Below are 14335 nucleotides of genomic sequence, written 5' to 3' on the forward strand. Positions count from 1 at the left end.
GCATTTAGCTGGTGGCTGTGCTGGACCAGAAGGTCCAAGAAGGTTTCACTCACATGCCTGGCACTGTGGCTTCTCTCTCTCTTGCTGGGTGGCTTAGACTTCCTCACAGCATGGTAGTCTCATGGCATTCAGAATCTTTATAAGACAGCTGGCTTTCAAGAGGGAGCATTCCAAGCATGCCGGAGCAGAAGCCACATACCTCTTGAGGCCAAACCTTGGAAGTTATACAATATCACTTCAGCCATAATGTACTGATCAAAATAAGTCATGGGGCAACTCAGGTTCAAGGGGAGAGGATATAAGCTTTGCCTCTCAATACAAGGAATGGTGAAGAATTTGAGCCATATTTAATCCACCACAAGAGTGTTATCACAATTTTTAAAATATGGTTATATATATTGAAAAAAAAAAACCCCAGAAGGTAGAATAACCCTGGTACAAGACATTTAAACAAATATCAGAAGAGGAAGGAGAGCTAATCTAACAAAGACCCATATAGACTTTTCAGTGCTATCTTCAGCCTCATCCCTAAACCCAGAGCAAACAGAGTGGCTCAGATGTGAATAAATAAAAAGAAATGACATGGACATTATGCAGACATTCTACAGAAGTTGAGTGAAAGAAAGAGAAAGGAAGGAAGGAAAGAAAAAGAGAGGAAAGAAAAGAAAAAAACAAAGTCAAAGGAAAGAAAGAATCATGCAAAAGACAACTAAGCCAGTTTGGAAGAAAACAAAACCCAAGGAAAAGAAGGAAATCCTTCATAAGTGTTACACACTAAGAGACAACCTAAAAAGAACTTGTATTCAATAAAAACAAGGACTCAAAGATGAGATGAGAAAACAATATAATAAGACAGAAGAAGAAGAAGAAGAAGAAGAAGAAGAAGAAGAAGCAGAAGAAGGAGGAGGAGGAGGAGGAGGAGGAGGAAAAGGAGGAGGAGAAGAAGGAGAAGGAGAAGGAGAAGGAGGAGAAGGAGAAGGAGAAGGAGGAGGAGGAGGAGAAGAAGGAGAAGGAGAAGGAGAAGCAGCAGCAGCAGTTGGGGGCAAGGGAGATTGTAGAGCAAGGAAACAAATAGAGAAGCAAAGCAAGATCCTTATAGAATTAATAATAGGAAACAGAATAGATATGCTGCATATGAGAATATTTGTTAATGGAAAGGCTGAGCCAGTGCCTGTGAATACAGAAGATAAAGACAAGAGCTAAAAGCAATTAGAGAGAAAAGAACAGATATGAAGGACGGTGAAGACAACTCAACATAAGATATTTGGTACCTCTGAGGTAGAGAAGCCAAGAAATGAAATAGAATACTAGAGATATAATAAAAGAATTTTCCCTGAAACACAAGAAGAATCCAATCTGCAGATTGAAATAAGCACTCTGGTTCCATGAGAAACTGAAGCTTTGACACCAAGAAATATCCTGTGAACTTATTAAACCTTAAGAATTCTTCATACATCCTGAAGATGATATAAAATGTTAAATCAATTAATATAACTCAAGTATTTAAAATGGTTAAACATGTAACATATGATATTGTACATCAACTATAGTTTTTTGAAAAACTGAAAACAAATGGTTAAACAGTGCCTGACAGTTCTTTCAAGTATAAAATCTAGGCATAAAAAGCAATTCATCTACAAGGAAGAAAAGTCAAGCTGACCTCAGACTTCCAAGAGCATTATTTAACTGATAAATAATGGAGCAATATTTACAAAGTTTTGAGGAAAAGAAAATGGTACCCAAAATTATAATCATCAAGAAGTCATTTAGTATAAAAGCCAAAAAAAGCCCCAGAAATTATCAAACCTGAAAGAACTTAGGAAGACATCACCCAGCAACTCTACCTGGGATGGGGGGGAAGCTACTTTAATAACATTTTACATATTAAAATATGAATCCAAATAAAAATTCAGAAAAGGAGAAACAGTTGAAAGAGTACAGGTGATAAACACTAATACCATTAGATACTGACTGAAGACTAAACAATCGTAGAACAAATTTTGACAATGTAAAATTAATAATATAATTAACAAAATTAGGGAGTTGTGAGGAGAGCGCAGACACATGAGAGATACTGATTATCTTATTTTTCATAGCATTACCCAATCGAAACCGCCGAATTTAAATCAGTAAACAAAAAATAGGTAGGTGATGATTCTAACCTCTTAATGTTTTTCATAATATTTTCATAATCTATTTTCTTAAATGTGGAAGAATTTTATCAAAACAATATCTCTTGTGCAAATGACATATTTAACTGAAGTTCACCAATTCCCTCACCACTTTCAGTTCCATTAAATCCAAGTAATAACGAATTAAAACATTTTTGTGTGAAAAGTAGAACATGTAGTATGATCCCATTTTTTAAATATAATTCTGTTAACATTTCTACCCATTCTTCTGTCTATAAAGATACACATGGAGATTACTACCATAATGTTCATTCAAGGGTGGATACCCATGGGCGGCAGGTTTTTTTTAAACTTTGTTCTTTTAGCTTTATTCTTTGTTCATTTTTTACTTTATTTTCTTAAATTATTTATGACTAACTTATTTTCATAAAACAAAAAAAAAGTGTTCAAGAAAGGAAGATCAGAAGAAAATACACTGAATTGTTATCAAATAATTATTCACGTTCAGAGAGAGTATGGGTATTTTTTTTTACCTTTTTTTTTTTTTTACCTATTTTTTATTTTTACCTCTCTACTTTTCTATAGTTTCCAAAGCTGCTTACCTTTCGGATCTCGGTTTAGCCTTCCTCATTTCCTCCTGGTTATTCACTGACTCCTATGCCTGGACTGGACCCATTGCCATACCTTCTCCTGGGTCTGTGTTCCACCCCTACTGCAACATTTATCACACTTCAATGCGACTTATAAAATCGTCTTTCTTCGCTGCTAGACAGTAACCACTTTGAGAGCAGAGGTCATGTCTATCTTTTTATTCTGATAAACTATCACATAACAAAGCTACTCAATAAATATTTATTTGATAAATGTACATGCTGAAGTTATATCACACAGCAAATATTATAGCAGCACACAGCAATTGCTTTCTATCTTCTAAATTCAATCCTCTGGTTTTGCCAGACTTATCAAGCTGTAAGGTACATGGACAATGGAAGGAGAAAATCTTTTTTTTTTTTTTTTTTTTTTTTTTTTTTGCGGTACGCGGGCCTCTCACTGTTGTAGCCTCTCCCGTTGCGGAGCACAGGCTCCGGACGCGCAGGCCCAGCGGCCGTGGCTCACAGGCCCAGCCGCTCCGCGGCACGCGGGATCCTCCCGGACCGGGGCACGAACCCGCGTGCCCTGCATCGGCAGGCGGACTCTCAACCACTGCGCCACCAGGGAAGCCCTTTTTTTTTTTTAAGAATTAATTTTTTTAGAGCAGCTTTAGGTGCACAGCAAAATTGAGAAGAAGGTACAGAGATTTCCCGTACACTCTTTGACCCCAACATGCACAGGCTTTCTCATGATCAATATGCCCCACCAGAGTGATACATTTGTTACGAATGATGAACCTACATTGACACATCATCATCACCCACAGTCCACAGATTACATTAGAGTTCACTCTCGGTGTTGTTATACAGTCTCTTGTTTTGTACAAATGTATCAAATGACATATATTCATCATTATAGTATCATACAGAGTATTTTCACTGCGTTGCCCTAAAAATCCTCTGTGCTTTGCCTATTCATCCCTCCCGCCCCTAATCTCTGGAAACCACTGACCCTTTTACTATCTCCATAGCTTTGCCTTTTCCAGAATGTCATACAGTTGGAATCACACAGTATGTAGCCTTTTCAGATTGGCCTCTTTCACTTAGTAATATACATAGAAAGTTCCTCCATTTCTTTTCATGGCTTGATAGCTTATTTATTGTTAGCGCTAAATAATATCCCACTATCTGGATATACCACAGTTTATTTGTCGATTCATCTACTGAAAGACATCTTGGTTCCTTCCCAGTTTGGGCAATTATAAAGTTGCTATAAACATCCATTTTCAGGTTTTTGTGTAGACGTTTTTGGATAAGTACCAAGGAGTGTGATTGCTGTATCATATGGTAAGACTATGTCAGTCTTGTAAGAAACGGACGAACTGTCTTCCAAAGTGGGGCTACATCCTCACCAGCATTTGGCACTGTCAGTGTTCTGAATTTTGGCCAATATAGTAGATGTGTAGTGACATCTTATTATTGTTTTAATTTGCATTTCCCTGGTGACATATGATGTGGAACATCTTTCTGATTGCTATCAGCCATCTGTATAGCATCTTTGGGTGAGGTTCAGGTCTTATGCCCAATTTTTAATCAAGTTGTTTGTTTTCTTATTGATGAGTCTTAAGAGTTATTTGTGTATTTTGGATAACAGTCCTTTATCAGATGTGTCTATTGCAAATATTTTCTCCCAGTCTGTGGCTGGTTTTCTCATTGTCTTGACTTTGTATTTCTCAGAGCAGAAGTTTTAACTTTAATGAAGTCCAGCTCACCAATTATTTCTTTCATGACTGATGCCTCTGGTCATGTATCTAAAAAGTTATCACCAAACCCAAGGTCATCTAGGTTTTCTCCTATATTATATTCTAGGAGTTTTATAATTTTAAAGAGAAAATCATTTTTAAATTCAAAATGTAGCCCTTGATTTCCCATTTCCCTGATTGGAGAAGACAGTCAGTCACACATTAGCCCTGTAAGTCCTCCCAAAGTGAAAGCCTTATGATTGGAACAAATGGCAAAGCTGGCAGTGATATTCTTTTAAATTTTTTCTTTTTGTGGTCCGATAGACACATCATTTTGCTCTTGAGTTTCTTAATTAATCAGCTTGGACCATCACCGTATGGCCCTTCCTATTAATGTCTCTCCAAACTTTAAAGAAGTGTCCACACTCTCTACTTTCATCCCCTCATTTCTTGTTTTGCCCTCAGTCCACACAATCTGGTCTCCAATCCTACCCTGTTGAAGCAATTCTTTGCAAAATCATGAATGAAAAATTGCAAAGTCTGGTCCCTGAGCTTGTATGTCCCCTCTGCAGCATTTGGCATGGTTCTTCATGCCCTCTTTCTGGAAATCTTTCTTCCTCGGACTTTCCCAAGACCCCACTCTCCTTTTGTTCCTCTCCTCATTCCTGGTCATTAAGAACACACACTGATCTTGACAGGGAGCTGAAGAGTTCCTCTTTATTCCAGCCCTGGGAATGGAATCTCGGATGTGAGTCAATAACAAAATGGGCTTCTTCCTCTGAGGGGTATACCCTGGGGTCCTGACGCTAGCAGCTGGAGCTCTTTAGTAGAAGGAATAAATAAACTGTAGCTGGAAGCGGCATGGGGTACATCACATCGTGCTCTTCTCTGCCACTAAGATCTCTTTTCTTCCTTCCTTTCTCTCTCTACCTCCTTAGACACCTGGCGGGCAACAGGACAGGGCTGGAGGGAGGAGAGACCAGATCAGCTCTGCTCCAGCCTCTCAGAAAGGGGTCTTCAGTTCTTCCCTTTATTTAAATGTTTTCATTTATTTCCTTCTTCGGGGATTGGAGAGGTAAGACCCCAGGTATCAAGGGCAGAATGGAAGCTTAGAGGAAAGAGGCCAAGAAGAAGCTGCCTTTGTGTCAGTCAAGATCTCAAGTTAAAGTTAGTGATGCCCTTGGAGCTCACACACTGCCTAGGACCACTCACTGGTGTAGAAGTTCTGGCTCCTAATAAAGACGGTGCATTGGCCTGTGGTGTTTTCTGCACATCTTCAATCAGGAACCCACTGCAATCAAAGGTAGTTAAGCCAGGAGTCAGGAACTCAAGCTTCTCAGCCAAAACTCTCTGAGTAACATTTCTTGATCTCAGTTGTCAGCTTGTTAAATGTCGTCATCCCGTGGATACCCAGGGCCCCCCTTTGCCAGTCCACGTGCTCTCCCTTGGTGGCCCAACCTTAAGATTGTTTCCATTACCACCTGCATAAAAACAACTCCCATGTCTCTACCACCACGCCTGATCTCTCTTCCCCAGAGCCACACACCTCCCAAGGCCCCCAAACCCACCACCCCCGAACTCATCATCTCTCCTACCAAACCTACTCCTTTCTGGTGTTCTCTAAACTGGGGTTGATTTTTTTTTTTTCAAATAAATCTGATTCTTGTATGCACAGCGTACAGGTGTGAAAGCCCTCCAATCCTGGGCCCAGGCAAACAAATGCATGAGGAGCAAAATCCTGTGTGACCCCCTCAGTGCTGTCCTCCACCCCCATCTCCCTCTTGAATTGACTCCATTCCACCCCCGGCCTCCAGTGGTCCCAGTTCACCTTAATCCTCCCACCCCCCGCAGGATTGCAGTTTCCTGTTGACAGAATCACCCATCAGGCTCTGCCTGCCTGCATGACTAAGTCCCCCTTCCGAGTCTCCCTCAGCCACATCTTCTGATGCTGTCCATGGGGCTCTGGGCCTGGCGTAATGTGGGCACACACCTGCGTTACCCATCTTCTCCTTCAGAGACGGTGGAGGGGGCATCAACGCCTTGGCATCTCATCCCGACAGCCTTGCCAGCACTGCCCTGCACAGTTCCAGGGACAGACAGATGCCACCCCATCTCCAGCCAACCCCCAGGGGCCCTGACTCAGCTCAGCTGAAGACGCCCAACTCAGAAACACAAGGGTCATCCTTGACTTGACCCCCCCGTGTACAATCAATCATTTCTTCTTGTGAATCTTCTTTCTAAAGATTTCTCATAACCCTATTTTTTTTCTAGCCCCAAATGAGCCCTGTTTTAGTCCAGTCTATTACTATTTGTCATCTAGAATATAGTTGATGCTTGAACAATGTGGAAGTTAGGGGCACCGACCCCTTGTACGGTCTAAAATCTATGTATAATTTTGACTCCCCCAAACTTAACTGCTGATAGCCCCCTGATGCCCAGAAGTCTTACTGACAACAAAACAGTCAATTAACACATATTCTGTATACATATTATGTGCTGTATTCTTGCAATAAAGTAAGCTAGAGAAAAAGAAAATGTTATTAAGAAAGTCATAAGGAAGAGAAAAGACATTTACAGTACTGTAATGTATTTATTGGCACCATGAGTTTACAAGATGAACTGCCCGTCTGTACCTACCTCAGTGTTGTCTTATATGATACAAAACACTGTAGATACAAAACACTAACGTTACTAACACTGGATATCAAAAATGAAAAGATAATGTGAAAAAGAAAGTCCCATTTTACAGGTAAAACAATGCACGCACAGATAACGAAGATGCAGCAATAGGATTGCTTTAGAGTCTCCTAGTGTAATCAATACCATTACAGAGTTATAAAACAGTAAGAAAACTAAGACATTATTAATTTCATATTAAATATCACTCGACTTATGCCTCTGTAGGAATGGACTAGTATCTACAAATATGAAAAGATATTTTATGCATTCATGGCAAGACTTTTTCTTAATTTTTTCAATATTTCTAGACTATGCAGTTCATCTTCAAGTTTTTTCAAATTGTCACAAATCTCCAAAAATATTTCCAATATACTTATTGAAAACAATCCACGTATAAGTGGACCCACGCAGTTCAAACCCATATTGTTCAAGGGTCAACTGTATTGTGAAGTTTTTCTAACTGGCCTCCCTACATATAGTCTTACCCCTCCTCAGATTTATTCACCACACCGCTACCAGTGATCATCTTTAAACCCACGTTTATTTATTTATTTATTTGGCCAGACCACGTGGCTTGTGGGATCTTAGATCCCTGACCAGGGATGAAACCCGGGTCCTCGGCAGTGAAGGTACAGGGTCCTAACCACTGGACGGCCAGGGAAGTCCCCTTAAAACACAGCTGTAATCCTGTTAATTCCCTGCTCAAAATTTCCAGGGCATCCCCCTAGGCTGAGACTATAATCTAAATTCCTTAATATGTCATCCAGGTGGACGTGTAACCCGTCTCTGCCCACCTTCTCTTCTCATTTCTCACCGCTTCTCACCTCCTTTCATACTGTGGTTAGATTGAAATTCTCACAGCTCTCCAAAGATGCTATGTCCCTCCACAGCCCTGCATTTCCACGTGTGATGTCGCCTTTTACAATCTCTCCTACAGCATGCCTTGCCCACGTGGCTAGCGCTTCCTCCTTCAAAACTCCACTCCGCTGTTGAGTCTTCTGGAAGGCCAGCCTGACGTCCCCTGGCCAGTTTCGAGGCTCTTCCTGCTGCTTCCCAGAGCTCTCCAAACACACCTCCCTTGTGGCCCAAGTCACACTCAGGGGAGTTTTCTCTTTAGCAGGCACAGGAAGGCAAGAATAGTGGCTTCATCCACTTACCTCTGAACCTACCACAACAGCTGGTGTATATTAGGCACTCAGTATATAGTCACCGAATAATTGGATAAAGATTCAGTCCACCTCACCTTGAAAGCCCTTCATGGGGGTGGGAATGGAAATATAATACAATATGCACACACTTATTAGAAACCGTTGGGGACCAGAGGAGCTATAAGGAATGGGAGGGAATGTTGAGGACCTACTATGAATCAAGCACTTTGCATATGAGGTAGACAGTATATCCCCATTTTACAGACATCTTCACTAAGCTCTAAGACCACGTAACTTGTCCCAGATGGCAGGCAGTAAGAGGACAGAAGCTGGAAACCCTGGATGTATTAATCAAGGAGTCGGAACACCCATGCTCTATAGCCCATCCAAAGAACCCTGGTAGGTACCACCTCACCTCAGGATTCCCCAGTTGAGGAAATGGGTACAACTCATTGGCTGTGAGACATTGGGTCAGTCAATCACCATTTTTAGGTCTCAATTTTCTTCTCACCTACAAAATGAGGGTAATAACCCATGTCACCTCCAATGCAGAGCTGAGAGCTGAGGTGAAGTTTTCTTTTTTTTTTTGAATTTTTTTTTTTTTTATAAAGCAGGTTCTTATTAGTTGTCCATTTTATACATGTTAGTGTATACATGTCAATCCCAATCTCCCAGTTCATCCCACCACCACCCACCTCTGCCGCTTTCCCCTCTTGGTGTCCATACATTTGTTCTCTATATCTGTGTCTCAATTTCTGCCCTACAAACCAGTCCATCTGTACTATTTTTCTAGGTTCCACATATATGCGTTAATATGCGATATTTGATTTTCTCTTCCTGACTTACTTCACTGTGTATGACAGTCTCTAGATTCATCCACATCTTGACAAATGACCCAATTTCATTCCTTTTTATGGCTGAGTAATATTCCATTGTATATATGTACCACAACTTCTTTATCCATTCCTCTGTCGATGGGCATTTAGGTTGCTTCCATGACCTGGCTTTTGTAAATAGTGCTGCAATGAACATTGGGGTGCATGTGTCTTTTTGAATTATGGTTTTCTCTGGGTATATGCCCAGTAGTGGGACTGCTGGATCATATGGTAATTCTATTTTTAGTTTTTTAAGGAACCTCCATTCTGTTCTCCATAGTGGCTGTATCAATTTACATTCCCACCAACAGTGCAAGAGGGTTCCCGTTTCTCCACACCCTCTCCAGCATTTGTTGTTTGTAGATTTTCTGATGAGGCCCATTCTAACTGGTGTGGTTTTCAGGGATCTTAGTTCCCTGACCAGGGATGGAACCTGGGCCCTCTAACTAACATTGTAGTTTTGATTTGCATTTCTCTAATAATTAGTAATGCTGAGCAGCTTTTCATGTGCTTCTTGGCCATCTGTTTGTCTCCTTTGGAGAAATGTCTGTTTAGGTCTTCTGCCCGTTTCTGCATTGGGTTGTTTCTTTTTTTAATGTTGAGCTGCATGAGCTGTTCATGTATTTTGGATATTAATCCTTTGTCCGTTGATTCATTTGCAAATATTTTCTCCCACTCTAAGGGTTGTGTTTTTGTCTTCTTTGTAGTTTCCTTTGCTTTGCAAAAGCTTTTAAGTTTCAGTAGGTCTCATTTGTTTATTTTTGTTTTTATTTCCATTATTCTAGGAGGTGGATCAAAAAAGATCTTGCTGTGATTTATGTCAAAGAGTGTTCTTCCTATGTTTTCATCCAAGAGTTTTATAGTGTCCTGTCTTACATTTAGGTCTCTAATCCATTTTGAGTTTATTTTTGTGTATGGTGTTAGGGAGTGTTCTAATTTCATTCTTTTACATGTAGCTGTCCAGTTTTCCCAGCACCACTTACTGAAGAGGCTGTCTTTTCTCCATTGTATATCCTTGCCTACTTTGTCATAGATTAGTTGACCATAGGTGTGTGGATTTATATCTGGGCTTTCTATCCTGTTCCATTGATCTATATCTCTTTTTTTGTGCCAGTACCATACTGTCTTGATTACTGTAGCTTTGTAGTATAGTCTGAAGTCTGAGAGTCTGACTCCTCTAGTTTCATTTTTTTCCCTCAAGACTGCTTTGGCTATTCGGGGTCTTTTGTGTCTCCATACAAATTTTAAGATTTTTTTGTTCTAGTTCTGTAAAAAATGTCATTGGTAATTTGATAGGGATTGCACTGAATCTGTAGGTTGCTTTGGGTAGTATAGTCATTTTCACAATGTTGATTCCTCCAATCTAAGAACATGGTATATCTCTCCATCTGTTGGTATCATCTTTAATTTCTTTCATCAGTGTCTTATAGTTTTCTGCATACAGGTCTTTTGTCTCCCTAAGTAGGTTTATTCCTAGGTATTGTATTCTTTTTGTTGCAGTGGTAAATGGGAGTGTTCCCATAATTTCTCTTTCATATTTTTCATCATTAGTGTATAGGAATGCAAGAGATTTCTGTGCATTAATTTTGTATCCTGCAACTTTACCAAATTCATTGATTAGCTCTAGTAGTTTTCTGGTGGCATCTTGAGTACTCCCTATGTATAATATCATGTCATCTGCCAAGGGTGACAGTTTTACTTCTTTTCCAATTTGTAATTCTTTTTCTTCTCTGATTGCTGTGGCTAGGGCTTCCATAACTATGTTGAATAATGGTGGTGAGAGTGGACACCCTTGTCTTGTTCCTGATCTTAGAGGAAATGCTTTCAGTTTTTCACCATTGAGAATGATATTTGCTGTAGGTTTGTCATATATGGCCTTTATTATGTTGAGGTAGGTTCTCTCTATGCCCACTTTCTGGAGAGTTTTTATCATAAATGGGTGTTGAGGGCTTCCCTGGTGGCGCAGTGGTTAAGAATCCGCCTGCCAATGCAGGGGACATGGGTTTGAGCCCTGGTCCGGGGACATCCCACATGCTGTGGAGCAACTAAGCCCGTGTGCCGCAACTACTAAGCCTGCACACTAGACCCCACGAGCCACAACTACTGAGCCTGCGTGCCACAACTAGAGTCTGTGCTCCGCAACAAGTGAAGACACTGCAATGAGAAGCCCGTGAACTGCAACAAAGAGTAGCCCCCTCTCGCCGCAACTAGAGAAAGCCCACATGCAGCAATGAAGACCCAACGCAGGCAAAAATAAATAAAAATAAAATAAATTAATTTAAAAAAAAATGGGTGTTGAATTTTGTCAAAAGCTTTTTCTGCATCTATTGAGATGATCATATGGTTTTTATTCTTCAACTTGTTAATATGGTGTATTATGAGATCAAGTGGTCTCGCCTTGAAAGGCACCATGGGCGTGACAGGTGCCTGACAGCTGCCATAAAGTCAGGGTGAATGGATGAATTCCTCAAAAATACGAGAGCATGCCAAAGGAATAGACCACGTGCTACTCAACACATCTGTGCAGGGAGGGCTGGAGTGATGATTGGTTGACGCCCTCGGGTCTGGGGGAGGCTGGTGGGGACGGCTTCCTTTACGAGGTGAGCGGGCTCCTTTCTGAAGGGAGGGAGCTCTGTGTTTTGAGGAAGAGAAGGAAGAGGAAATAGCTCAGGCAAACCTCAGTGCTGGTTGAGAGCATGGGAATATGAAACTGGGTTCGACAGAACAGATGTGGCTTCCTGGAGTGGGAATCAGAAATCACTGGAGGTAAAGAATAATCTGCCTGGAGCTGCTTCCAAAGCAGAGCCACACCCTTCGACCATGTGTCCCCACACCCTCAGGAGAAGCCTGGGCAGGAGCCGTGGTCCCACCGACAGGTAGCCGAGTGAGGGGCACCGAGATGGGATGCTCTCGCTGACATGGTTGGTGATGCCACTAGCTGTGGGGTAGGCTGGGACTTGAGCCCAGGTTTTTGTTTTGTGTTTGTTTTCATTCCAAGTTCAGTGTCCTGCCATCACGTCAAGCTCAGGGAAGAACTCATCGCTTCATTCAGTAAATACTTAATAATCTCCTAACACTGCCAGGTATCGGAAATAACTCTGAAATGACGATGGCTCTGAAGGTCACCTGTGAGGGATTCTGAGAGCAGATGAGAGCCACGTGGGAATCGTCTGAAGCTGCAATAGGAGGCTGGGGAAAAGGAACCCTAACAACAAGAAACATTTACCGTCTACCAAGCAGGGCTATGTGACCCCTTCCCGTGAAATTAAGTACCACATATGTCATCGTATTAAATCGGGTTGCCTACCTAATGAGCAGCTACAATTATGAGCTTTCTTTTTAACTTTTTATTTTATATTGGAGCCTAGTTGATGGACAATGTTGCATTCGTTTCAGGTGTACAGCACAGTGATTCAGTTATACATATACGTGTGTCTATTCTTTTTCAAATTCGTTTCCCATTTAGGTTGTTACGTAATATTGAGCAGAGTTCCCTGTGCTATACAGTAGGTATGACCTCCTTCCTGACAGGTGAGGAAACAGAGGCTCAGAGCGGGGAAGTGGCTTGATGGGGTAGAGCTCCGTTTCTGGCCTGAACTGTCCAACCCCAGGACTCTGCTTACTCCGAGCCACACTGCAGACAAGTGACTCACAGAGAGAGAGGGAACAGGGGGTCTGAGCACGGAGCACAGCGGGAGGGGCGAGAAGGCTAGGTTCTCGCCTCTCCCGGCGGACTCCCACCCCCTCCCCATCATGCGGGCCGGAGCATCCTGTCTGCCCCAGCCCTACGCCTCAGCAACCGTGCCGTCCTGCAGCCTGAGGGGATGCCTGCCTCCGGAAGCCCCGGCTTCCTGCTTTCTGCTGAACCCACAACGCGTCAGGCCGGCTTTCCCAGCTGCGGCACGCAGACGACCTGACCTTACAGGCTGGGGCTGAATCACCAGCCCTTCAGCTAGAAATAGCCTTCGCAGAAGTGTGTGGAGGCCACGTGTACACCGGGAGGGGAGGGGGCAGGGCAGTGTGTCCAAGGAGTCCCAGGACCCCGAGATAACACGGGTCCGGATGTGCTGCATCCCAAACACGGTAGGCTGGCCTTGGTCACAGGCTCCAAGGAGGTGAGTGGGCACCAGGATGTCTGCTCTCCGACGTGGGCTGCGTGACGAGGCCCAGGCATCCTGCGAGGGAGGGCTGGGTTCTGATGGGCAGCCCTCGAACGCCAATCAGATCAGGCAGGCTGCGCGCGCACACACACACACACACACACACACACACACACACACACACACACAGAGACACACGTGACTCTGCAGTCCACAGCGCCCACCGTTCTTCCTGAGAACAATCCCAGCTTGACAAGCATCGCTGTCTTCTCTCTGGTTTCGGTCAAAGGAGCAGAGTGGGGTATTAGGAGAAGGCGGTAGCCCGGCAAAGCCCGGCAGGCAGAGCCACGGAGGGTTCTAGACTTTGCTCCTTCTTCCCCACCTAGAAGAGAGCAAACCTCCAAAGTTCACCCTGTAGAGCTTGTTCCCAGCGTACCACGTCCTCCCAGCTCTCCCCTCGTGTTGTTCTCTGCCTACCATGTTCCCATCCCAGCAATTCAGTCCCTGAAAACAGGAATGTTCACAGGACAGGGGGGTGTCATTGGTGGAACTCCGAATTCAAAGCAAGACGGCCGGGGTCTGACTCCCTGTTCTGCCACAGTCGAGGCGTAGAACCTCGCACAAATCCCAGATTGATCCTCAGTTTCTTCATACGTAAAATGGGATTCTTATTCTCCCACGGGGTGGTCGGGGAGATCCGATAGGAGAATGCACGTGAGGATGTTCTGTGAAGAGTATTCCGTTAGGAAAGTTCTTTGTAAATGTCACGGGGGCTTCTGTTATTACACAAGACTTGGGGCATGGGGACCAGTCCTGGCTTCAGTTCAGATCACCATGGGAACGCCAATGAAATGTCTCCTGCTGTGACACTGCCCTGGCCTCTTCCCTGGGGTTACACGTGGGCCCAAGTAGGTGTGAGAAAGCACTTTGTCACTGGGGTTGTTTTATACCTGGGGCAAGGTCCTACCTGGTGACCTTGGAACAGGGCTTCCCAATTGTCTTCACATGGTGGCCGACATAGAAGGTGACATCTGTCGGCACACTGGACGCCCATCCTCCTAGGTCCCCG

This window comes from Phocoena sinus, chromosome 10 (genome assembly GCF_008692025.1).
Source record: "Phocoena sinus isolate mPhoSin1 chromosome 10, mPhoSin1.pri, whole genome shotgun sequence".
Lineage (NCBI taxonomy): Eukaryota > Metazoa > Chordata > Mammalia > Artiodactyla > Phocoenidae > Phocoena > Phocoena sinus.